We start from the raw sequence: 25,351 nt of genomic DNA, 5'->3' as shown, positions 1-25,351 counted from the left end.
AGAGAGATGGAGACAGAGAGAGAGGTCTTCCATCCCCTGGTTCACTCCCCAGATGGCCACAGCAGCCGGAACTGCACAGATCTGAAGCCAGGAGCCAGGAGCTTCCTCTGGGTCTCCCACGAAGGTGCAGGGGCCTGAGGACTTGGGCCATCTTCTACTGCTTTCCCAGGCCATAGCAGAGAGCTGGATCAGAAGAGAAGCAGCTAGGACATGAACCGGTGCCGATATGAGCGTTAACCTGCTGTGCCATAGCACCGGCCCCCTGCAGTGCATTTTAAGGTTTTGTCTGATTGATGTTCTTTCCCATACTCCTTCATTTCCACCTTGCCCTTCCTGGGCTCCTTAACTCGGTCACTCTCTTTTCTCCATCCCTCCTTCATTGCCCACTCCTCCACTCCAGCCAACTGACCCAAACACCTTCCCTGAGAGCCACTGTGTGCAGACCCGAAGCTGGAGTACAAAGCACACAAGAATAAGAGAAACTCTGTCCTAACCAAAGAAACACCATACCCAGGTTAGATGTTATGAAGGAGAATGGGTGAGTTCCTGGGGAGGGGAGTGGATAGACCTTGACCTTGGGGTGTCACAGAGGTCTTCAAAGAGTAGGTGACATTCGGGTGCACTCGGGGGTCACATAGGTGCACCTGACTTCCAGGTGAACTGGGGAGGTTGATCCTAAGGAAAGGAATTTTTATTTGTGTGTGACAACCCCCAGACAAGAAAGTACAGGAAGTTGAGTGTGTTGGAGCTTTGGCTTCCAGGGCAGAGAGTGGGGATAAAGGGCTAGAAAGGTGCCAGGAAGAGTCATGCCCAGTTCCTCAGAGGGGACAGTGGTTTCAGGTGAGGAGACAGAGGGAGGCTCAGGAAAGTCCCAGCAGCTGTGTAGCTCCCACTGCCCCAGGGCTTCCAGGTCAGCTCAGACCACTGCCTTGGTGAGAAGTGGAGTGAACACTGACTTGTCAGTCCAGATTTCAGTGGTCGCTGACACCTGCTGGCCCCTGCTGCCTTCTCTAAGAGCGTCTCTTTCATCCTCACCCAGAGAAGAACCTGTTAGGTCAGGGTCTCAAGGGAAATCTGTTAGACAGTGGGCTTCCTGGGGACCAGCCTTTGGGTGGTCATCTTTGGCCAGGCTCCCATCTCTGTCCCAGAGACTTAGTGCAGGGAAGAATGTCATAAGGCACAAGGAGATCTTGGGGTGGAAATAAATTCTCATGACCCATGACCTCAAAAGATGCTGTAAGCCTGGCAGACGTCAAAGGTTTCCTTGATTGTGCAGGACAGTACGGACGGGGCAGGCCCATCCCATGGGCCCGCTGGAAAAGGAACCAAGTTAGTTTTTCCATAGCAACACAATATGTTCTCATCTCAGAAAATCTGAAAAGCAGAAATAAAAGGAAGAAAAAAACTCTAGAATCCCATTACTCAGAGACTAGGAAGGATAAGATAATTAATACAGTTCCTTGCAATATTTTGTCTTGCGTATTTAATATTTGTGACTAGATAGTACATGCTGAATTATAATTTTATCTTTAAAAGTTTTTTATTTATATTTATTTGAAAGGCAGGGAGGTAGAGATGTCCCATTTGCTGGTTCACTCTCCAAATGCCCACAACAGCTAGGGCTGGGCCAGGCCAAACCCAAGATACAGGAACTCAGTCTGCATCTCTCACATGGGTGGCAGGGACCCAAGTGCTTGAGCCACCACCTGCTGCCCCCCCAAGATGTGCATTAGTAGGAAGCTGGATTGGAAGTAGAGCCGTACTCCAACTCTTTTATGGGATACAGGCATTCCAGGTGGTGTCTTAACTGCTACACCAAACACCTGCCCCTAATTAATTTTTATTGAGAATAATACACATTGGATTTTAAAATGTGAATACAGAGGCTATTTCCTCTAGCCTTTTTTCTACCCTTTGTTTTAAACATGCTAGAACTCACATTGTAGATGGTATTTTTAACATGAGAGCTAACAGAACAACATTCAGAAGTCCCAGATGGAAAGTAATGTAAACAAAGACTTGATGACAGAGCTTATCTCGGGTTTTTCTTAGTCTTGCTAGTTAGAAAATCAAACAAACAAACAAATAAAATTACCAGGAACAACTTTAAAGACGCAGACATCATAAAAGCTGAGCCAGAGGTCAGTTGGTTTTCCTTTTCAGTAGGGAAATGGTCGAATCGGATTGGCTCTCGAGAAAGCCTGCGAGGTCAGCGTGGGCAGACGGAGAGGACTGAGGGTGGGGGGCTGTTGGGAGGCGGTGGGAGTAGTCCAGGCAAGGGAGGATGCAGTCAGCCTGGACCCATGCGGTCGAGGTGGGCATAGAGATGGCAACCAGATGTAGCTAGAGACCGAGTCTGTGACCTCACTCCTACTCTGTTTCTGAAACCTGTTAATTGTTTCCACCCTGCGTCCCACGGCCAGCATGGGGAACATACACAGTCCTCAACTACCACACCCACAAACAAAATGCATTTTAACAGATGAGACCCTGGGTTGATTTTTCTCTTATTAGTTTATGATCTAAAAATAATAATTTAACAAAGGTTCTAAGATCCTGCATCACATATCTGTGTTACCCCACATGACCGTCTGGGTGGACACACATGTAAACCGTGTGTGGTCATGTGCACTAATGGCCTGGCCACCTAAGATGCTGTACAGAAAGCGCCCAGCACGGTGTCTGGCAAGGGAGCTCAAACACTCGACTTCCTCCAGTGTCTTGGCCCCATCTGTGACTCACGCACGCCCTCTCACTTGGAGCTGAGCTCGTTTGCGTGGTTTCTAACAGTGCTTCGTACTTTCAGTCTTTTTCTTTTCTAATGAGTCCCTCCCTCCCTCTTTTCTTCTTCCTCTTCCTCCCCCCCCCCTCCTTCTTCTTCTTCTCTCTCTCTCTCTCTCTTTCTCTTTCTTTTAAAAAAAGAAAAAGAAGTTTTAGGGGCTGGCATTGTGGTGTCGCAGCTTAAGCCTCTGTTCATACACTCATTCATATGAGTGCTGGTTCAAGTCCTGGTTGCTCCACCTCCGATCCAGCTCCTTGCTGGTGTACCTGGCAAAGTAGAGAAGAGCCCAAGTGTTTGGGCACTGCCACCCACGTGGAAGACCCAGGTGGAGTTCCTGGATCCTGGCTTTGACCTGGCCCAGCTCTGGCTGTTGTAGCCATTTGGAAAGTGAGCCAGCGGATGGAAGATGAATTTCTTTTTCTCTGTCTCTCCCTCTCTCTCTGTAATTCTGCCTTTTAAATAAATTTAAAATTTATTTCATTTTACTTGAAAGTGGAGAGACAGAGATCTTCCATCCATTTGTTCACTCCCCAAATGCTCACAACAGCAGGGTTGGGCCAGGCTGAAGCCAGGAGCTCAACATTCCATCCAGGGCTCCACATGGTTGGCAGGGACCCAAGTGCTCAAAGCATCGTTTGCTGTGTCCCAGGGTGCACATTAGCAGGACTTTGATATAGGATGTGAGCATCCCGGGTGGCATCTTCACGCTGAGCCAGCGGCCCATGCATGCTGTTAGTCTTTTTCGTACGTGCCCTCTCTTGTTCCACACCAGGCCTCCTGAGCACAGGACTGCTGCTTACCTGCACGCAGAACTGGGCCGTGTCTGGGCTCTCTGCTGTTTGTGGACGCCAGTTGCTTGTGTAAATAACATTTGGCTCACAATCTGCACCCCAGATACTGTCTGTTTCACCCTGAATGTGGGCTGTAGAGATGCGAGGGGAAATTTCCCCTGTTTCTCTGAGAATTGGTAGGCACAGTGATTAGGACAAGTGATTCTGGGAAGGGTATGTGGCACAGTGGGTTGAGCCATTGCATCCTGTATTGGAGTGCCAATTTGAGTTCTGGCTTCTCTGCTTCTGATCCAGTTTCCTGCTAATACATCCTCTGGGAGGCAATAGGTGATGGTCCAAGTTGTGTCCCTGCCACCCATGTGGGACACCAGGATTGAGTTCTAGGTTCCTGGCTTCAGCTTGGCCCAACCTCAGCTATTGCAGGCATTTGGGGAGTAAACCAACAGATAAAAGACCTCACATTCTATCACTCTTCCTTTCAAGTAGGTGAAAATAAATAAACATTAAAAAAATATTTAGTTACTGGGGCCGGCACTGTGGTGCAGCAGGTTAACACCTTGGCCTGAAGCACCAGCATCCCATATGGGCACTGGTTTGAGACTTGGCTGCTCTACTTCCTGTCCAGCTCTCTGCTGTGGCCTGGGAAGGCAGTAGAAGATGGACCAAGTCCTTGGGCCCTTGCATCTGCGTGGGAGACCTGGAGGAAGCTCCTGGCTCCTGGCTTCGGATCGGCACAGCTCTGGCCATTGTGGCCAATGGGGGAGTGAACCATCAGATGGAAGACCTCTCTCTCTCTCTCTCTCTCTCTCTCTCTCTCTCTGCCTCTCCTCTCTCTGTGTAACTCTGTCAAGTAAAAATAAATAATTTTTTTTATAGGCAGAGTGGACAGTGAGAGAGAGAGACAGAGAGAAAGGTCTTCCTTTGCTGTTGGTTCACCCTTCAGTGGCCGCCGCGGCCAGCACGCTGCGGCCGGCGCATCGAGCTGATCCGAAGCCAGGAGCCAGGTGCTTCTCCTGGTCTCCCATGGGGTGCAGGGCCCAAGCACTTGGGCCATCCTCCACTGCACTCCCTGGCCACAGCAGAGAGCTGGCCTGGAAGAGGGGCAACCGGGACAGAATTCAGCGCCCCAACTGGGACTAGAACCCGGTGTGCTGGTGCCACTAGGCAGAGGATTAACCTATTGAGCCGCGGCGCTGGCCAAAATAAATAAATATTTAAAAAATTTAGTTATTTGTGTGAGTTACATAGAGAGAGAGGGAGAGACAGAGATCTTCCATTGGCTAGTTCACTCTTCAAATGGCTGCAATAGCCGAGGCTGGCCCAGACCAAGGCCAGGAGCCAGGAGCTGCTTCCAGGTGTCCCACACGGGTAGCAGGGACCCAAACACTTGGGCCATCCTCTGCTGCTTTTCCCAGGTGCATTTTCGGGGAGCTGGATTGGAAGTGGAGCATCCAGGACTCAAACTGGCACCCATAAGGGATGCCGGCACTGCAGACGGTGGCTTAACCCACTGAGCATGGCACTGGCCCTTGTTGCCCAGCTCTTAATACTCTCAAACTTATCTCTGGTTTTAAAGTGAAACATCTGTTAGGGTCTCACAGACTTCTTTACCAGTGGCCCAGGTAACTAACTAAGTACTGCCTAGTTCTGCTTAGAAGTAGAGAAGGCAGTAAAGTGGAATAATTTAGTGAGAAAAGAAAAAGTTGTGGGTCAATTCTTATTGCTATCTATCTCTCTCTTTTTTAAAATTTATTTGACAGATAGACAGTGAGAGAGAGAGAGAGACAGAGAGAAAGGTCTTCCCTCTGTTGGTTCACCCCCTAAATGGCCGCCACGGACCGAGCTACGCTGATCTGAAGCCAGGAGCCAGGTGCCTCTTCCTGATCTCTCTTGTGGGTGCAGGCACCCAAGCACTTGGGCCATCCTCCACTGCCTTCCAGGACCACAGCAGAGAGCTGGACTGGAAGAGGAGCAACCGGGACTAGAACCTGGCGCCCATATGGGATGCTGGCACCGCAGGTGGAGGATTAACCAAGAGAGCCACGGCGCCAGCCCCTGTCTATCTCTTGAAATTGAGATTTGCAGGGAGTGTAGTGACCAAGGCAGGCCACAAGAGCTGATGTTTAATGAGTGGTCTCCATGCACCAGGCACTGGGCCATCTTATATCCTCACAATACCTATGGAGTTCCTGTGTTGTTATTGACAGAGATGAGAGAACGTAGGTTCAGAGAGGTGGCTTCCCCAAGGTCACATGGTTAGTAAGCAATGGAGCCAGTGTTTGAGCCCTGCCTTTTGATTTCAGGGTCCCTGTCCTTAACCATCAAACTCATGTCACTCCTAGCTGTGGGGCCACCATGCTGTTTATTGACTGAATTACAAAGCATGGAGTCTAGGTAGTGTGTGGTATTGAAAATCTTTTTTTTTTTTTTTTTTTTTGACAGGCAGAGTGGACAGTGAGAGAGAGAGACAGAGAGAAAGGTCTTCCTTTGCCGTTGGTTCACCCTCCAATGGCCGCCGCGGCCGGCACGCTGCGGCCGGCGCACCGCGCTGATCCGATGGCAGGAGCCAGGAGCCAGGTGCTTTTCCTGGTCTCCCATGGGGTACAGGGCCCAAGCATCTGGGCCATTCTCCACTGCACTCCCTGGCCACAGGAGAGAGCTGGCCTGGAAGAGGGGCAACCGGGACAGAATCCGGCGCCCCGACCGGGACTAGAACCCGGTGTGCCGGCACCGCTAGGCGGAGGATTAGCCTAGTGAGCCGCGGCGCCGGCCCGGTATTGAAAATCTTATGACATTACTGAGTAGTGATGTGAAAGGGGACTAGAGTTAAAAAGTGTTCTGCGAGGGAAGACTTGAAGCCAGGGTCTCCTCTACTGCTGTCTGCAGGATTCTGGACCTGTGAGACTCAGGTGCCTCATAATGAAACTTGATTTTAAAAGCCATCATTTGGGCAGGTGTCATGGTGTTGTGGGTTAAGCCACTGCCTACAGTGCTGACATCCTGTATGAGTCCTGGCTGTGCCACTTCCTATCCAGTCCCTATTATGCACCTGGGAAAACAACAGAAGATGGCCCAAGTCCTTGGGTCCTTGTACCCACATGAGAGACCCAGGTGGAGTTCCAGGCTTCTGGCTTCAGCCTCACCCAACCTTGTGCTTGGGCCCCTGCACCCAAATGGGAGACCCAGATGGAGTTCCTGGCTCCTGGCTTTAGCCTGACCCAGACCTGGCTGTTGTAGCCATTTGGGGGTTAAACCAGCAGGTGGAAGCGCTCTCTCTCTCTGTATCTTTTCCTCTCTCTGTAGCTCTGCCTTTCAATAAACAGACAGATAAATAAATATTTTTTTAAAGATTGTTGCTGATGAGAAGTCAGTGGGCTAAAGTCTCTTCTCTGCTCCCTGCCATGCCTTGTTGTGCAGAGTGCCTGTTAGGGAGGAGCAGGCCAATCGGTGAAGCCAACTCCACCAGTGTGCTGGGGGCACTTTGCCTTCTGTTTCCTTAGCTGTGAGCTGAAGGCCTTCTCCCAGCCTCAGGCTGCTTCTCCTGGGCATGCCCATTTCACAGCCCAGGGACAGAGCTTGGGAGGACACCACCTGCCTATCTCCTTGTGCTGGTGCTGTGCTTCCCAACATGGGAGACACACCCAAATGAAGAAGTCCCGTAAGAGTGATTCAGGTTGGACCATCCTTCTGGTGTGCATGCAAAGAACGAAACAAAGCATCAGAAGCAGCTATCTTAGCTAAGTGAGCTCAGTAGCCAGCTAATGAAAGTCCCCTGTTCGTTGGGTGTTGCAGGCACGCAGAGCCAAGTGGGAAATGTGGAGGTCATTGTTTTGTGGGCTCCTCAAGCACAGGCGTCGCTTCTTAATGCCTTTGTATCCCGGCATCTTCGAAAGCACCTGGCACCAGGCTGGTCTCAGTGACACTTTGCCGAGCGGCTGGCTGGGAAAGGAACCAGAGCAGACCGGGATCCAGCAAGACAGATGGACTCAGTCCTAGAGAACATAACTGAGCAGCTTGTGTGACGCGGTGAGAGCTGTAGGAGAATGAAGCCAATGGCACGGAGCGTCAGCACAGACTCCAGAGACGTGGGGTGGGGGTGGCAGAAGCACCCGGCCACCCGGCACATCCTCCCGCCTCTCTTCCTGTCTTCCTTCCGTCCACCTGCTCAGCAAGTGCCACTGCCGCCCGTGGGTGCCCAGGGCCCACCTGCAGGATATGGCGGGGACTAAGCCCAGTCCCTGCGCCCAGGAGGTGGGGCTGACTTGGGACCATGCTAGTGCCTTATGATCAGTGCTATCAGAACACAGTCTGGTTGTGTGTTGCATGACTGTGGGCTGTCACCGCAGCCCTCTGAGGTCACTCGTCTAGCGGCATGAAATGGCTCCCACAAAGGGCATTTTGTGGGATTAGAGCTATGTCAAAAATAGGCACTTTTTCTTTCAGTGTTGAGGAACGAGTTCTCCTTTTTCCCCCAGCTGCTTTCCTGAAAGAGAGCATGTTGTCAAGAGCAGCCTTTTGCTTTTATGATTTTGGTGCTGATTTCTTCTGTTAAACTTCTTGGCTTCTCCTAAACTGGCAGACACTGAAAAGCTGAATTTCTTAAGGAACAGCACCATATAATCACGACTACAAGAAGTGAAAAACATTCAAAAGTAAATAAAATCACAGGTCCGCACAGCCAGTCTGTCATTACCGGCTGATGGACAGTGACCATTGGATGTGATCATCGTGAGAGTGGCTGTGCACGGCATGTTCTTAAATTTCTGAAGTTTTATTTAATTTTTAAAGATGTTTTTATTTATTTGCACACAGAGTGACAGAGACAGAGAAGGAGAGACAAAGAGATCTTCCATCTGCTGGTTCACTCCTCAAATGGCTGTGACTGTCAGGAATTAGCCAGGAGCTTCTTCCAGGTCTCCCATGTGGGTGCAGGGGCTCAAAGACGTAGGCCATCTTCTGCTGCTTTCCCAGGAGTATTAGCAAGGAGCTGGATCGGAAGTGGAGCAGCAAGGACTGGAGTTGGCTCTCATATAGGAAGTTGGCATCACAGGTGGCAGCTTAACCTGCTGCGCCACAGCTCCAGCCCCAGTTCCTAAAGTGCTAAACGGACTTCGGGTATGGCCTATAATAGATAACAGCAACCAAACAAGACGGAAACACGTGTCTGTATTTTTTCCCAAATTTCTGTTTGAAGCAGAAGGAAAATCACTCTTTGGTTTCTGCACTCTAGTGACGTGGGGTGGAAACTGCTTTGCAGAGCAGTTCTGTAGCAATCGCTCCCAGTCCCAAGTTCCCGCTGTATGACCAAATCTGCTCACGCCGTAAGTGGGGAGATGCCAGGGCCTGATTTCAGCCCCGCTCTGCCTCTCCCTCCCTCCGTGGCCGTGGGAAGTCACCTGTCTGGGCATTCATTTCCTCATCTGGAGAACAGAGAATAATAGCTCTTGCTTTCTAGACTTCTAGTCTGGAGATTGAATGAGGTGATAAAACTTCCTGCCCAATTTAAGCCACCATCAATTTTAAGACACACCAAATTTTCATGTAATGGAAAAATCCATTACATGAAATCTACATGTGGACTGTAAGGCATCCACATTTCAGGAAATTCATTCTTGATTTGGGGAAATCAGATAAATGCAAGTGCTTTGGCAAAAGGGAGATTCCTAGACAAAAGGAAGGTGGTCCTCTTACTGGGGTGGTGGAGGAGCTGCCATCTGTGTGGGGTTCCCTGTTGTGGCTGCCCTGCCACGCAGTCTGAAATGGAGCTGACTCCTGCTCTTACCTCTCGATGTTCCTCCCACCTCCAGATGCCAAGCCCAGTGTGGGTGGATTTCAAAACACTGCAGGCTCCTTTTTATGTGGAGGTTACACTTTGTAGAGAATCAGAAAATAGCTTGCAATTTCTCCTGGTCTGAGCTGCTCCTTCCCTTTCATGAGTTTCTTTTACACCTGACCTAGTGCCTCCCAATTGTTCTCATGTCAGTGCACAGCCAGAATATGATAATATTTGTGCAGCACTCCAGGGTGAAGGGAAGGCCAGAGTCTGCACCATCTGGAACCTATTCAGAGCATTCCAGCACTGCCCACCTTCTCCTCTCACTGTCTTCAGTGAGAAAGAGGAGGGAAGACGTGGAAGAAAATCCTGGTGGTGTTGTGTGTTTTTGGTTTGATCATTGTGAGAGCATTTTAATTCTTCAGAGCATCTGTACAGTGATGGTCTGGGATCGTGATCGAATTACGCTTGGCTTGTGAGGTCCCATGAACATTCACTGGAGAGGGGTGGGCGTGTGGCTCAGTGGTTACGACGCTGCTTGAGATGCCCGCATCCTGTGTCACAGCGCCTGGGTTTGAGTCCCAGCTCTGCTTCAGGTTCCAGCTTCCTGCTAATGTGCACCCTGGGAGGCAGCAGGTGATGACTCAGTTGGGTCCCTGATACCCACATCAGAAACCTGGATTGAGTTCCTGCCTCCTGCCTTCAGCTTGGCCCAGCCCCAAATGGTGCAGGCATTTGGAAAGTGAACCAGTGAATGGAAAATTTCTCTTTCTTCTCTTTTTTCCCCCTGTCTCTCTGCTTTTCAAATAAATGAAATTTATTTCAAAAATTTTTAAAAGTCATTTTAAACAATGAAGCACTAAGACAAATTAGAACATGCACACATGTGTGAATAAGGTGGTATTCAATAAGTTCATGAAAAAATGAAATTAAAAAATGTTTCTGGGACCAGAGTTGTAGGATAGCAGGTAAAACTGCTGCCTCTAATGCCGGCATCTCATATGGGCACCGGTTTGTGTCCCAGCTGCTCCACTTCTGATCCAGCTCCCTAATATGTGCTGGGAAAAGCAGCGGAAGATGGCCCAAGTGTTTGGGCCCCTGCCACCTAGGTGGGAGACCAAGGTAAAGCTCCTGGCTTCCACCTGGCCCAACCCTGTCTGTTATGTCCATCTGGGGAGTGAACCAGTGGATGGAAGACCTCTCTCTTTCTCCCTGTAACTCTGACTTTCAAATAATAAATAATTTTTTTAAAAAAGATAAGTTTCTATTGGTACAATTTCGAAATCATGAATATAAGGGGTTTTCAAATGGTTCATGGTAAAGGAAAAAACTACATATGAATTTCCACTTCTTTAGCACCAAAATAAGCTTATCCTTTTATCCTTTCATTCCATTTTTCCTCGAATGTTCTGAAATACAAGTATATATATATATGTGTGTGTGTGTGTGTGTGTGTGTACACATATACATGAATACACACACACACAGAGAGAAGGAGAGACAGAGAGGTCTTCCATCTGCTGGTTCACTCTCTAAATGACCACAACAGCCAGGACTAAGCCTGGCTGAAGCCAGGAGCCAGGAGCTTCTTCCAGGTTTCCCACAGGGGTGCAGGGGCCCAGGGACTTGAGCCAACTTTTGCTGCTTTGCCAGGCACATTAGCAGTGAGATGGATCAGAAGTAGAGCAGCCGGGATTCGAATGGGTGCCCATGTGGCATGCTGGCACTGCTTTAATCTGCTGGGCCACAGCACTGGCCCCTAAAAACTTTTTAGAAAATATTTCTTTAAGAGACAGAGAGCTCCTATCCACTGGTTCACTCCCTAAATGCCTTAAACAGCTGAGAATGAGCCAGGCCAGAGCCTGGAACTAGGAACCCAGCCCAACTCTGCTGTGTGCGTGTCAGGCACTCAACCAATAGGGCTATCACATGCGTCCTCCCAGGGTACACATTAGCTGAGACCTGCAGTTGGGCACAGAGCCATGACTTAAACTCAGGCCCTCCAGTGTGGGATGCAGGTGTCCCACCCAGCACCCTCACTACTGTGCCACAGGCCTGCCCCTGGTCTGCATCTTAAACACATTGGTGAGTCTTAGGCACGTGCAGATTTGGAGATGGTTGCGTGTGTGTGTGTGTGTGTGTGTGTGTGACTCAGTCTGTGGATGTAAAGGGTTGGCTTCAGCACAGGTGTTGTCACCTGGGTCCAGTGGAGGCCTTTTCCTGTACAGTCATCAGCCAGGCCCTCTGCTGGCCCCTTGGAGTAACCAGCCTTGTTTCTAGTACCACGGTTGGGTTGTAACTCGGAAAGCTGCTTAGACCCCAGATTCTCTCAGAGAAGCCAACAGTGTGGCTGGAGCTTGATGTGCTGGCTTGAGTACACATCGGATTCAACACATCCCGCCCTGGGCTCAGTGGAACTGGGCTGTTGCTGTGTTTTGTTGGGGCCATCGTGTCTCCCATTCAAAGTGGAGCTTCTAAAATAAGTAGTTTTAACACAGGGTCCATGAGCCCCTGAAATTACATGTGAAGTTGTACGTGAGTAAGTGTATTTTTCTAGGAGAGGATCCAGAACCACCTGCCAGAGTCGCAAAGGCCTCCTGGACCCCGAGAGGGGAGAGATGCAGGATCAGAACAGTCAAGAATGACAAGATTTCTCGTCCAGGAAGGCGCTCTGAACTTCTGCAGACCGAGCCAACGGCAAATTGTGATTCTCCCCATTCCTCAAAACATACCTGCTCCCTCCCCTCTCCCCCACCTCGGTCTTCTGTGTGCTTGGCTTGCCTCTCTTTCTCTGCTCTTCCTCTCTCCCTAATCTCTTTGTCTCTCGCTGCCTCTCTGCCCCCAACTTGCTGGCTCGTCTCCCTCCTCACTGTCTAGTCCCTTCCCTCCCTCGCTCCTTCTCCCTTACCGACCTGAACTGAAAAAGAAGCTAAGTGTGTTCTTTTACTCTTCGACCCAGACAATAACATTTTGTGCTGGTGGCTCTTGTCTTTAAAATTGAGTTGTACAGGGACTGTGTCTCTGGCCGAGGGGGACAGTAATACTTGGGATGCCCTGGCTGTTTGGATCCCGCCTTGTTAGTTTTCTCTGTGCCGCCACGGCCCCGACTCCTCCCTGCAAGGGGAGGGCTGGGAGCAAGCCTCATTCTTGCGGTGAGTTTGATTCTGATGAAGCAAGGATGTCTCAAGAGAACCCTGCGCCCCTGACTCTAGGTCCCCACCCCGCCACTGGTGTCCCCATTGGATTATGTTCATTTACTAGCATTGGCTCTGGGGACCAGAGAAAGGAACCACAGGCTGAGAAGGCCTTGGGATCCCTGAAACCTGCAGTGACCTGAGAGCTAGCGTTGCTGGGCTTCTGCCCTGGGTCAGCTCCAGCGCTGTGAGCAGCAGGGGATTGGCTGGCCAGCCCTCCTGGCCAGTGTTCGGGCTGGATGCCTGACGCATGAAATCACTGGCTTGGGAGGGCCCTTTCACGCTCCTGAGCCCCAAGCAGCCGCGAGTTCAGAGGAAACGGAAGGTGACACCCTGAGGGATGGGCCCACACAGCCTGTCTGAGCCCCCAGCTTCGAGGCCAGCCAGGCTGTCGTTCCTCTCCTCTCACTGCATAGGGGAGGATGTGCTCTGCCTCTGGGGACTGTGCTGAGTGCTCTCTGGGCTCAGGATGGCACGTGGTGGCTTCAGTATCTTGGGGCCACCTCCTGGGTTGGGGGGAATGATGATGAGCCTACGTGGGACAGGAAGGGCAAGGATATGTGTCCTCAGGTCACTCCCATTTCAGTGGGCAGTGAGGTGACTACAGACTACAGACCCGGGGAGCCAGGTGGCCAGCCCAGGCTGTGAGTGGGTGGGGCCCAGCCACCTGTGAATGCCCCCAGGTGGAGTGAGGAGCCTGCTGCAGGTGGAATTGATAGATTGGGAAGTGCTGCCTCCTGGGGGCTGGTGGTGGAAGACACCCCAAACCATAAATTTGAAAATACTTCGGTGAAGACCTGTGGGGGCCTCACCTTGCTTTTCTCCCTGACCTTCACTCCAGGGTCCACATGGGGCCAGCCCCACAGATTCTCGGATTGTGGGGAAAGTGGGAACCTGTCTGCCCCCTGTCAGTTTCTTATCACTCTAGTCCTATACCTTCATGCTCTCTGCAGCAATTTAGAGCTTGCAAGTTTGTGTTCAAGAGTGGACTCTGAAGAAATTGAGGCCTTGGCCACAGGGTCAGCCCCTGCCCCACCATGAGGTGGCCACAGCCCAGGTCAGCCCTGGGCAACGGGGCAGCCTCTAAAACAGCTTGCTGGGGACTGTGTTTGCGGAGGAATGGCCAGGCCCTGTAGAAAGTTGGCGAGCAGCTATAACTGCTGGCCCAGTTTGAAAGATTGCATCATATTTACTTTGGCCGTCAGAGCCATGGCTTTGGAATCAGAACCGTGGGTTGAAATTCCAGCTCAGCTACAACTTGTTGCATGGGCTGGGATGAGTTACTTAACCTCTCTGACCTGTAGTCTTATTTCTGAAAAGCAGGTAATAATGTGTAGTTTGTTAGATGGTCAGAACATAGAATGAGAGGCCTGGTATCATACTTGGCACAAAATAGATGCTTAGTAAATGACTACGGTCCTCATCAGTGTTTATCCTGGAAGAATAAGTCTCCCAAGGCTCCTGGGTTATACTCCAGGGCGGTGCCTCTCAAGCTTCAGGATCTGGGGGTCTTAAAAGGAAGATTCCAGTTTTGCAGGTGGATAGGGGATAAGAGGTAAAAGGAAAGAGCTGAGACTCGGCCAGCGCCACGGCTTACTAGGCTAATCCTCTGCCTTGCGGCACTGGCACACTGGGTTCTAGTCCCGGTCGGGGCGCCAGATTCTGTCCCGGTTGCCTCTCTTCCAGGCCAGCTCTCTGCTGTGGCCAGGGAGTGCAGTGGAGGATGGCCCAAGTGCTTGGGCCCTGCACCTGCATGGGAGACCAGGATAAGCACCTGGCTCCTGCCATCAGATCAGCGCCAGCGCACCGGCCGTGGCGGCCATTGGAGGGTGAACCAACGGCAAAGGAAGACCTTTCTCTCTGTCTCTCTCACTGTCCACTCTGCCTGTCAAAAAATAAATAAATAAATAAAAAAGAGCTGAGACTCAGCAAAATTAATCTAATTTTATTTATTTGAAAGACAAAGAGATCTCCCATCTCCAGATGCAACAGCCAGGGTGGAGTCAGGCCAAGGCCAGGAGCCTGCAACGCAGGTGGCAGGGATCTAAGTCCTTAAACCATCACCTGTTGCCACATTTGCAGGAAGCTGGAAGTGGAGCAAGGATGCAAACCCAGGGACTCCAGTGTGGGACGTGGGTACCCCAAGTGGTGTCTTGACCGATGTGCCGAATGTCCTCCCCCTTTTGCAGTCCTAGCCAGCTCTCAGGTGATGCTGATGCTTTGCTGCCACTTCCATGAGCACACTTCCCAGGGCGCTTCGATCCCATCCAGCCTTCAGGAGCACCAGCCTTCCTCCTCTTGCTCTGCTCTCCTCCCTGCATCCGCAGGGGAACACTTCCTGCTCCATCCATAAATGCTCCAGGACAGCAGGTTGTGAACTGGGACTATCCAGGCAGGATGTGTGGCCCACCCTACCCTTTGACACCCCAGTGCTTGTATATGTCACAGGGTGAGGAAAAGGATCCAGAGGGAGCAGAAGACTTGTCCTTGACCTTGAGGGGTTCCTAACGTGACAGGGAGATAGCATAAACACACCTCACTCTCCACGAGCTCCCACAGAGAAGGCACAAATAGGCTTGTGAGAGAGCACACAGTGACAGGCAGGTGCTCCCCTGCCCCCACCCTGCCAGGAGTGTGCCCTACGGGAAGCCCAGGTTCAAGGCATATTCCTTCCAGGCCAGCTCTGTCTCGCAGGAGCTTCTGATAAATGCTGCCGCCAGGCCTCTGGTCCCAGAGACCGTGGGAGCTTTGAAAGTGGGGATGTGCTCACTGTGAGACAGGGACAATGATGCCCTTGACTTTGTAGACTTTCAGGGGAAGTTGGGCAGGGCAGTCTTCTCAACAGCTGTGCTGTGAGTCTCCCCAGCGCTCACCCCAAGCCCCAGAAGCCCCTAAAACCACAGAGGTTCTAGGCATCAGCAAAGGTCGTGCGGGCTTCCAGCCATGCTCCTGAGGATGCTGTGGTTTTGTGGCTTTGAGGTCAGGTGGTCGGCAGCTGCAGGCAGCCCAGACCTGTGCTGAGAATAGCCCAAGGCAGTGTCTAGAGTGGTCGGGTCCTGGCTGTGCCCCCTCACTTCCTGGTGCTTGGCTAAGAGGCTCCCTTTATTTTCCACTTCCACATCTGTAAAGCAGGTAGGAGAGCAGGCCTAAAGTAAGGCTGCAGTCCATTCCCTTGGGGGGCCTACTCTGGGGAAAAATGGTTTGCTGTGTGTGTGTGTGTGTGTGTTAAAATAGCTCTAACACAAAATTTCTCATTTTAACCATTACAACATTTAATTTACTTTTATTTATTTGAAAGAGAGACAAACCTTCCATCTGCTGTTCACCCTCCAAATGCCCACAACTAGAGTTTGGCTGGGCTATTGGCAAGAGCCCGGAACTGCGTCCAGCTATCCCATGTGAACGGCAGGGATCCAAGTCCTTGAGCCGTCGTGTGTTGCCTTAGCAGGAAGCAGGAATCTGGAGCAGAGCTGGGACTCACACCAGGCACTGCATCTGGGATGCCAGTGTCCCAAACAGTATCTAACCTCAGTGGCAAGCACTCACCCCATCGTTGTGTTCAATGGTACAGCTCAGTGCTGTCAATCACATTCACCATGTCAGGCAACCCGTCACCATCTGTTTCCAGAACTTTCATCACCCCCATGCGGAATCTCTGTATCTAATAAGGCACAACTCTCCACCCTCCCCTTGGCCCACGTGACCGCTGTTCTGCTTTCTCTTTGACTTATAGCCATTTCCTATAAGTAGAACCACACACTATTTGTCCTTTTGGGTCTGACTTCTTTCATATAGAATGATGTGTTCCAAGCTCACCCATGTTGTACATGAGCCTTCCATTCCTTTTTGTGGCTGAATAATGCCCCACTGTATGGATAGACTACATTTGGTTTGTTCCTTTGTCTCGTGACAGGCACTTGGATTGTTTGCCTTGTTTAATGTTAAGGATGTTTTCTATTTTTTGGCATGTCCCTGGGACCAGACGCTGGAAATAACCCAGGACATAAAGCAGCATGGTCCCTGCCCCAATCTGGCTCACGGTTCAGTGGACAGAGAGCTGTGGGGGAGAACGGCTTGGTGTCTGTGTGTGTGTGTGTGTGTGCACGCGTGTGTGCGATGGCAGTGGAGAAATGAGTGGAGAGCTGTGGGGACCCACACGGTGTGCTGGAGACACTGGGCCATACTGCGTTCTGGTCTTGTTCCATGAGCTCCTGACTGCGGAGTGAGAGTCTCCTTTCCTGGGCCTCAGCTTTCCCTCCTGTGAGATGGATTTGAGGCTGAAGACTCAGGTGACCTTGACGTTCTGTGGCTCCCTGACCCTGAGTCTGCGATTCGAGAGAGCTTCTGCTCTGCCTGGTGGCGACCGTGGCGGCAGAACTGTGAGAAGTGTGTGTGTGTGTGTGTGTGTGTGTGTGTGTGTGTGTATGGTGGGCAGGGGTTGGATGTGCCCAGCGTAGTCTGGCAGGAGGGTGGCCCTGCTTCCATAGCTGTGAGTATGGGTGTGGACTCTGCCCCTGCTGGGGCACTTGACCTCTCACCCTTCCTCCGGCCTGGAGGGGGGCACGCATCCAGGCCAGCATGGGGAGGAGGAAGGGGCATGCGTGAGGTTGGGATTATTTAGGAGGTGTTGGGGTCAGGAGTTTAAGTGTGGGAAGTGGGATGCCAGAGACAGGGACAGCCAGAAGGAGTAAGTGGTGGCTGGGAGGAGCCCACAGCCAGGGTGGAGACTTCCTGTCAAAACAACCCCTTATCCTGGCGGGAGGGGAGAGCACATTCCTTTCCCCCAGGAGATAAGCAGGCCAGATTTCCCTTTCTCAGGGCTCCTTAGAGCGAGGGGCTCTGTGGGCCAGGCCTGGCGGGGGGAGGCCTCTCCAGGCCACCCTGCAGGGCCCCAGTCTGAGCCCTCTGAGCTCCTGGATCCCCTCCAAGACTCCCTGGATCCTTGGGCAAGCACCAAGCCTCGGCAGGGGCAGCACAAGCTTTGAATCCAGTGACTCCATCTCCTTACCTGAGAAAAATGCATGGGTCTGGCAGGGTTGTTGTGAGGCTTGCACACTAAGGCCAAACCTCTGCCCAGCGGCAGGGGCCATCACTAGTCCCATCCGAGATGCCCTGTTTCCTGGCACCTGGATGAGCCCTGAGTTCCTTCTCCCCCCAGTTTGGGGTTTTTCCCATTTGGGGCATGTGACAGTTCTTTCCACTGTAGGCCTCTCTAAGCCAAAGTCTCTTCCCCTCTTAACTCACTGACCGCCAAGGCCATTAAAAGAAAGGCTCACTAAGAACTTAAAATAGAGCCTGTGTTAGCAGATGGAGGAATTTCTTAGACATTAGAGATCATTCCTCGTGTGGGAAAGGAGCATCTTCCCCCTCTCAAGTGAGAGTCCAGGACTGCCCTCCTGATGGCAGGGGTTGGCGGGACTCCCTGGATGCTTAGGGAGTGCCATGACTTCCCCCTCCCCCACTGCCACCCCAGCCCAGGCCTTTCATCCCTGGGTTGCCCAGCCCTGTGGGTTCCCGACAGCCTGTCTTCCCGTTGGGTGGAGGCTGTCCCTAGGGCCAGGCGGAGGCTCCAGGCTGCCCCTCCCTGGGCGGACTGGGTGGGACTCCTGTGGCCCTCCAGCCAGCCCAGCCCCTCTCTAGATCTCCCTTCTGGCCACTGCTGGAACGCCCAGCCTTCCCTGTGTGTGTTTTCTCTCTGGGTGGGGGCTCAGGACTGGAAACCCAGCTCACATCCTCTCCCCACCCTCTCTTGGGAGGACCCAAGTCACTAGGGCTGCAGCCAGAGAGGAAGCTGGTCTGGAGAAGCTGCACAGTTCACTGCCCAGGACCCTCTGGGCGCCTCTTGCCAGCCTCTCGTGACTTCCTCCTGGTTCTCTCCAGGCCGGGATGGAAAGGGCCCACGTCAGGGGAGCCCGACTTGTTTTTCTGGAGCATCTGCAGTCGCAGCAGGAGGATCCTACCAGAGTGCCTAGCAAATCGAGACTTGATGCTGCCTGGACTGCACATGAGGGTTCTGGTTCTGCTCTTGACTTCCTATGCCTTTTACCCCAGCCCGACTCTGCACTCCAGTCTCCCTAGTTGTTCAGATGGGCCAGTGACTGAGACCACAACAGCCTCCTTGTCCCGCCTCTCCTCTCTTTGACACCGCAGGATCTCATGGCAGTGGCTGCCATCCGTGATAGTGTAGTTTTAGCCACGTATGGAAAATGTGGAGGTGTTGGCCGGCGCCACGGCTCACTTGGCTAATCCTCTGCCTGCGGCGCCAGCACCCCGGGTTCTAGTCCTGGTTGGGGCACCAGATTCTGTCCCGGTTGCTCCTCTTCCAGTCCAGCTCTCTGCTGTGGCCCAGGAAGGCAGTGGAGGCTGGCCCAAGTGCTTGGGCCCTGCACCTGCATGGGAGACCAGGAGAAGCACCTGGCTCCTGGCTTCAGATCGGCGCAGCGCCGGCCGTGGTGGCCATTTGGGGAGTGAACCAATGGAAGGAAGACCTTTCTCTCTGTCTCTCTGTCTCTCTGTCTCTCTCTCTCTCTCTCTCTCACTAACTCTGCCTGTCAAAAAAGAAAGGAAGGAAGGAAGGAAGAAAGGAAGGAAGGAAGGAAGGAAGGAAGGAAGGAAGGAAGGAAGGAAGGAAGGAAGGAAGAAAATGAGGTGAACCTCTTCCACAGTTGTGGCGCACGTGCTAGATTGACAGCTGGCCACGTGGATGTGCCATGGAAGCTCGCGGAGGGTTTTACAACTGCCCTTGGGTGGTGTGTCCTGAGGCCTGAGAATGGGGTTCTGGTCAGGCAGCTTTAGTCATCAGCTGCCCTGATGCTAGGAGTGTGATCTGTAGGCAGGAGCTTGGCATCACCTGGGAGCTCACTAGGAGTGTAGGATCTTTGGCCCATCCCAAGCAGATTGACTTAGAGTTTGCATTTCCAAGATCCCTGGGGAGAGGGCTCACCTGCAGTCCCACAGTGGGTCTGCAGCAGAACCCCAGGCCCAAATCCAGGTGTGCTGATGCCTGCTCTTACTGAGCTCTTGCCTTCCTCTCCAGGGATCTCCAGGGTGCTTGTGCCCCAGGATCCTCCATGCACAGCCAGGATGTCTCCTAAATCCAAACTCAGTTTTGGCTGTAATCCCTCCTGATAACGCCTGGCCACCCCACCCTCTGCAGCTCTGGGTGCTGACTCCAAAGCCCAGAGGAATAACTCCACCCACCTACTTCAGCAGGCTGTGGTGCTGTGCTGGGTGCTTGCTGTTTCTCTGCCCATCCTGACCCTTTGGGGTTGGGCAGTGTGGGACTGAGGGCGGTACTGCTTGGGCAGCAGCTCCTGTGGTGACCCAAGCGGTCGGATGGGCCCATGGACACTGCCTTTCTTTCCCCTTTCACGGGCCCTCTTGGTCAGGCTGTCTCAGGTCGGCTGCAGGTCTCTGTCCCTGTGAGGCAGAGACCCTGCATTACAGACACTAGCAGCCCACCCAGATCCCGATCCCACTCCACCCTGTGGGATCTCGGGGAGCCGGCCACTGTGGAAGGCCCTGCAATGGTTGAGGAGCCCCACTATGCTGTACTTCTCCTCCTCCTCTTTATTTGAGGGCCCTGGGGGCACTCTTGGTGGCTGAGCCTCGCTGCTGCCGGCTCCCCTGGCAGCGCTGTCTCGCCCTAGACCTTGTTTTGGTGCTTGCATCCCTTCCCAGAACCTGTGTCTCTCCTTTCCTTTTCCTTCCTGTGACCTCACAGGCCCCACCCTCCCTGCGGCCCCCTGCTGCCCTCCCTCTCTGCCCTGGGCCCTTCCTCCCTTCTGTCTGGTCCTGGGCTGGCCCTGCCACTGTCCAGTCCCAGGAAAGGGCTGTCTGCCGGCCTCCAGGGGTCAAGGAGGGAGGCCACAGCTGCAATGTCGCTTTCTAAGTTGTCAGTTGTCGCAGGTGACACCCACAAGATGACCCCCACTGCCTGCTCTTCTGGTTTCAGCAGCACCCAGTGGGGGCTGCAGGTGCCACACAGAGCTCCCCAGCAGCCCCCTGCCAGAGCACGGCAGCCATGCCCTCCAGCCCTGCCAGAGCCGTGCTGTCATCACTGTGAGGCTCAGGAAGCCGGCAAGGTGGGAGTTCTGCGGGGAGAGATGAAGGCTGGCCGCGGCCAGACCTCCTCCCCTTCCCCGGCCCTGCCAGGATCTTGCCGTGATTTGGCCTCTCTGCCTTTCCCCCGTTCTGTTTCTGTTCTTCCTAAAAGCACATGTCTCAAATGGGACCAAGGTATTTTTAGTCCACGGACACAGAAGCAGATGTTCAGGTCAAACCTAGACACATTCACACGCAGCCACCATGGGCCCTAGAAATGGGGACCTCTCAGCTGACGGGAGCCCGGCGCAGGGACCCCATTAACCACAGGCACTGGAGCAGAGGAGCTGAAAGACCCACAGAAGCACAGAGTCCCTTTTGAGGTCAAGAAACAAGCTTTTGGGGAGGGCATTTGATGCAGTGGTTAAAACACCACCAGGACACTTGTATCCCGTCTCAGAGTTCCTGGGCTTGCGTCTCATCTCCTCTTTCAATCCAGCTGCCTCCTAATGGGTGCCCTAGGAGGCAGCAGTGATGGCTTAAGTAGTTGGGTCCGTGCCACCCACATGAGTTCTGGGCTCCTGGCTTTGGCTGTTGGGGGCATTTAAGGAGTGAACCAGTAGATGAAAGATACCACCCTCAGTCCATGTGTTTCTCTTCATCTCTCTGCCTTTTAAATAAGATGAAAGTTAATAAATTTTTTTTTAAAAAAAGAGCCCAGTTAAAATACAATTATAAGCTTTAGAATCCCCTGGGGAACAACTCTGGGCTGCATTATAGAGGGATGCTGTGGTGGATGGAAAACTTTGAATTCAGACAGCCTGTCCAAACCCCAGCCCATCAGGTACCCCTCAACACGCAGCGTTCCGCAGGCTGGGCCCTGCCTGCCCTGCCGAGAAAGCTGCAGGGAGATGCTGCCATCGCTGGGCGTGCATTTCTTAGGAAACCTGTGCTCATGCATTTCTGTGAGGGACGTCAGTGCCAGGGCCTGGGGCCCTGCCTCCAAGAGAGCCTGCACCTGCCGCGACAGGGGGAGACTGTGGGTGAGATGCAGGCAGCTCTGGCTGGGTGACTTTGGACAAGAGTCTTTGCCTTCCTGAGCCTCGGTTTCCCCAGCTCTCATCATGCAGGGTGATGTAGAGACTCGGTGCTCAGTGACTGGCACAGAGCAGAAGTTAGTATGCAGTGCTCAGCATTATTTTCAGAAGTGAGACTGCCCTGTGATGTCCTTGGGGAACCTGGAGTTGCCTGGCAGGGGCTGCAATAGCAGATCGGCCCTGGCTCTGTCACTCTTGGGACTGCAGCCTGGGGAGTGGTGGTGTGTGCAGGGCCTGGCCTCAGGTGCAGAGATAGCCCCCAGAGTACAGGTCCTGACCCTAAGGAATTTGAACCTTCTGTCTGAACACTCTAAGAGCCGCTGCAGCAGGGCACGGCAGGTGGTGTGTGCCTCAGCCCTGACCACCTGACCTCACACCATGCCTCAGTCAGCTAGCACTGGCCCGTGAGAGGCGTCAGTGCCCCACCTGGGTGTCCACTCTGCCTAGGCTCCAGGGCAGCCTGGATCACCAAGTTTGGGGTGTGGGAAGGAGACCTGGGCCGCAGCAAGCAAGGTGGGGACCAGTGGGGCAAGCCTCCATGGGGGCTGACTTGGAGTGGGGACCCTTGGTGGGGTGATGGTCTGGGGACATGTGTGGAAGTCATCAGAATCTGGGGAGGTAAGGGCAGAGGAAATGAGGCCAGCCCTGAGGGCTCCTTCTCACCCAAGGCAGGGGGTGAGGGATGAGTGGACCTGGGCAGATGGTTATGAAACTACCAGGCTGTGGTCCCCAGGAGAGGACCACAGGTCTCGCAGGTGTCATTACAGGCCATCGTGGGTTTCAGACTTGTGCACATGGAGGTTCTGCTGTGGGTGGCTCCATCTCTCGCTCAATTTCTTTTTCTTTCTTTCTGCTTTTTCATCTTCACTTTCCCCCTCTCTTGCTTGTGCTTTTCTCATAAACCGTTACTCAAATCATTTTGGGAAGCAAGCAGATTATAAATAGAAGGAAAAACAAAAGATACTTGTATGTAGAAAATCTGCCTGGAGAAAATGGGCTTTCAATTGTGGGATTATTTTGTTTGTTTTTTTTTTTAAACATATTATCTCTTTTTAAAAATATTTATTTTTACTTATTTGAGAGAGAGAGAGAGAGAGAGAGATGGAGATGGAGATAAATAGGGAGAGAAAGAGAGATTGACTTTTCCATCTGCTAACTGATTTCCCCAAATATCCACAACAGCCAGGGCTGGGCCAGACTGAAGCCAGGAAATGGGTCTTCCAGGTGGGTGGCAGGGACCCAAGTAGTTGAAGCTGTCACCTGTTGCTTCCCAGGGTGTGCATTAGCAAGAAACTGGATTGGAAGCAGAAGTGAGAGCCGATGCAGGACACAGGTGTCCCAAGCGATGGCTTAACACCGCACAGTGCTCACCCCTAAAAGAATATTTCTCGATAACAGCATGTTATTATTTTTTAAAATACTGGGATTTTGTATAAATAAAGGAAAACTCATAATTATGTCACCATTAACCACGGGTAATATTTTGGTATGTTTCCTTCAAGGCTTTTCTTACATGGATAAATTAAAAACTTTTTACTTTATAAATAATACCCATTAATAAGATAATAACTATGCTACATTTATGTGATATATATAACTTGCCAGGTTTTTTTGAAAGATTTATTTATTTATTTGAAAGTTAAAGTTACACAGAGAGAAGGAGAGGCGGAGGCAGGGGACTTCCATCCGCTGGTTCACTTCCCAGTTGGCCAAGAAGGCCGGAGCTGCACCAATCCGAAGCCAGGAGCCAGGAACTTCCTCCAGGCTCCCACACAGGTTCAGGGGCCCAAGGACTTAGGCCATCTTCCACTGCTTTCCCAGGCCATAGCAGAGAGCTGGATCAGAAGTGGAGCAGCCGGGACTCAAACCAGCGCCCAAGTGAGATGCTGGCACTGCAGGCGGTGGCTTTACCCATTATGCCACAGTGCTGGCCCCTTGCCAGTTTTCTTATTTAACATGTATCATATATAACTTGGACAAGTTTCCATGTTCTTTAAAATTCTTATAAATTTTAGGTACCTCCCCCAGTGTCCCATTGTTGTAAATAAGGCATTGACAGATAGCCTGGTCTGTAGGGTTCTTTTCAGAGGTGAGAGTATTTCCCTGGGAAGGATTCCCAAGTGGTCTTGGGTGCAATTCAGAGCGGGCCGTGTCCCCAACAGCACGTGTGGGTGCAAGAGGGTGACCTGTGAGGCCGGGGCTCCTCCCAGGCCCCTTCACTCAGCCCGCGGGTCTCGTTGTCAGTGGGCGGCCCTCCGAACCTGCAGGGGACGGGATGAGGCCCGCGAGCTGGGGCCCAGGGCTTGTGAGGCTGGGCGCACCAGGGTCCCAGCGCAGGCGCTGTCAGACCTGGACGCCATCCCCACTGGCCGAGCTTCGTGCCGAGGCGGGCCGGGATGGTTTTCTGTTTAGGGAGACTCGGCAGTGGGGTCAGCCAGCGGGTAAGCTTCAGTTAACCTAGCGCTTAGTGCTTTTTTGTTAATGAGGGGAAGACCGGCTGTGAAACGCGAAACCGTTCAGAAAGGTTGCGTGGTCTTTAGGATTTCGTGTGCCAGAAACAATTCTATTCATGCAAAAGAAAGCGACTGATGGTGATTTTAAGAACTGACTAGGTTCCCAAGGGTCCCCTGGGCTTCACTGAGCTTTCATTTTTTTAAAAAATACTTTTCCTATGAAGTGATGAATCTTGGAAGCCGTGGGCAGCGCAGGCGACCTTGGCCTCATCAGCATAGCAGAAGCTGGGCTCTGTGGAGGGAGGCTCGGGCCATGCTGTGTGATGATGGCAGGGTTGTCATTCCGTGGGACTGGAGGCAGTGAGGGAGGAGAACAGGGCTGGGCATCTCAGGGGCCACAGTTGATAGGAACAAACCAGCTCACCCTCAGAGGCAAGATTCAAAAGCAGACAGGAGATCCGGGGTGTTCCCTAGCCCAGAACACTCGATTGTGCCCTAGAGTTCCATGGTGCACTAGTGCCGGCACGGCTGCTCTTCAAAGTGACCTCCTTCCACAAAGGAACAAAGAGCCTGCAGGACCGAAACCATGTGGAAAGCTTGGTAACAGTCAGTGTACAAAAATGTCTAAAATGCTTTGAAGAGATTCAGTCCGAAATGTTCCTGCTATAAAGCAGCCTGTGAAGCAGACTGAAAGCGTGGAGCCCGATGCCCCAGTCGTGGCTGAGATCGAAGGCGGGTTAAGCCGAAGCCTGGGACACCGGCACCTCAAATAGGAGCGCTGCTTCACGTCCTGGCTGCTCTGCTTCTGAACCTGCTCCCTGCTGATGCACCTGGGAAGGCAACGGAAGATGCCACCCCACCCATGTGGGAGACCCAGATGGAGTTCTTGACACATGGCTTCAGCTTGTCCCAGCTCCAGCTGCTGTGGCCTTTTGGGGAATGAAGCAGTGGATGGAATATTGAGCTTTCTCTGTCTGTAATTCTGCCTTTCAAGTAAATTATCTTTTTTTTTTTTTTTCAAAGATTCTTCTCAATGTGATTTCTGTCTGTAACCTACCTACTGTGTGGCAGGTGTGCTGCCTGGTTCTAGGGAGTAGAGATGCATGAGACTGGATTGCCTACCTCCAGGGCTACAGCTGGGGAAGAACCCGTGTGTCTTCTAGTCATGGTGCCAGGAGCAGTTAGGAGTGTAGTAGATTCTGATTAGGGAGCACTGGT

The 25,351-nt window shown here is 52.3% G+C and overlaps 1 protein-coding gene across 13 annotated transcripts in view; it reads left to right on the top strand.

Annotated features, from left to right (window-relative positions):
- SLC12A8 (solute carrier family 12 member 8) overlaps positions 1–25,351 on the top strand; it is a 184,643-nt gene that overhangs the window by 76,148 nt on the left and 83,144 nt on the right. The window lies entirely within an intron of this gene.

Source organism: Oryctolagus cuniculus, chromosome 4 (genome assembly GCF_051225735.1).
Source record: "Oryctolagus cuniculus isolate XC-2025 breed Fujian yellow rabbit chromosome 4, ASM5122573v1, whole genome shotgun sequence".
Lineage (NCBI taxonomy): Eukaryota > Metazoa > Chordata > Mammalia > Lagomorpha > Leporidae > Oryctolagus > Oryctolagus cuniculus.
Note: the sequence above shows the minus strand (reverse complement) of the source record. Positions and strands in the feature narration are given on the sequence as shown.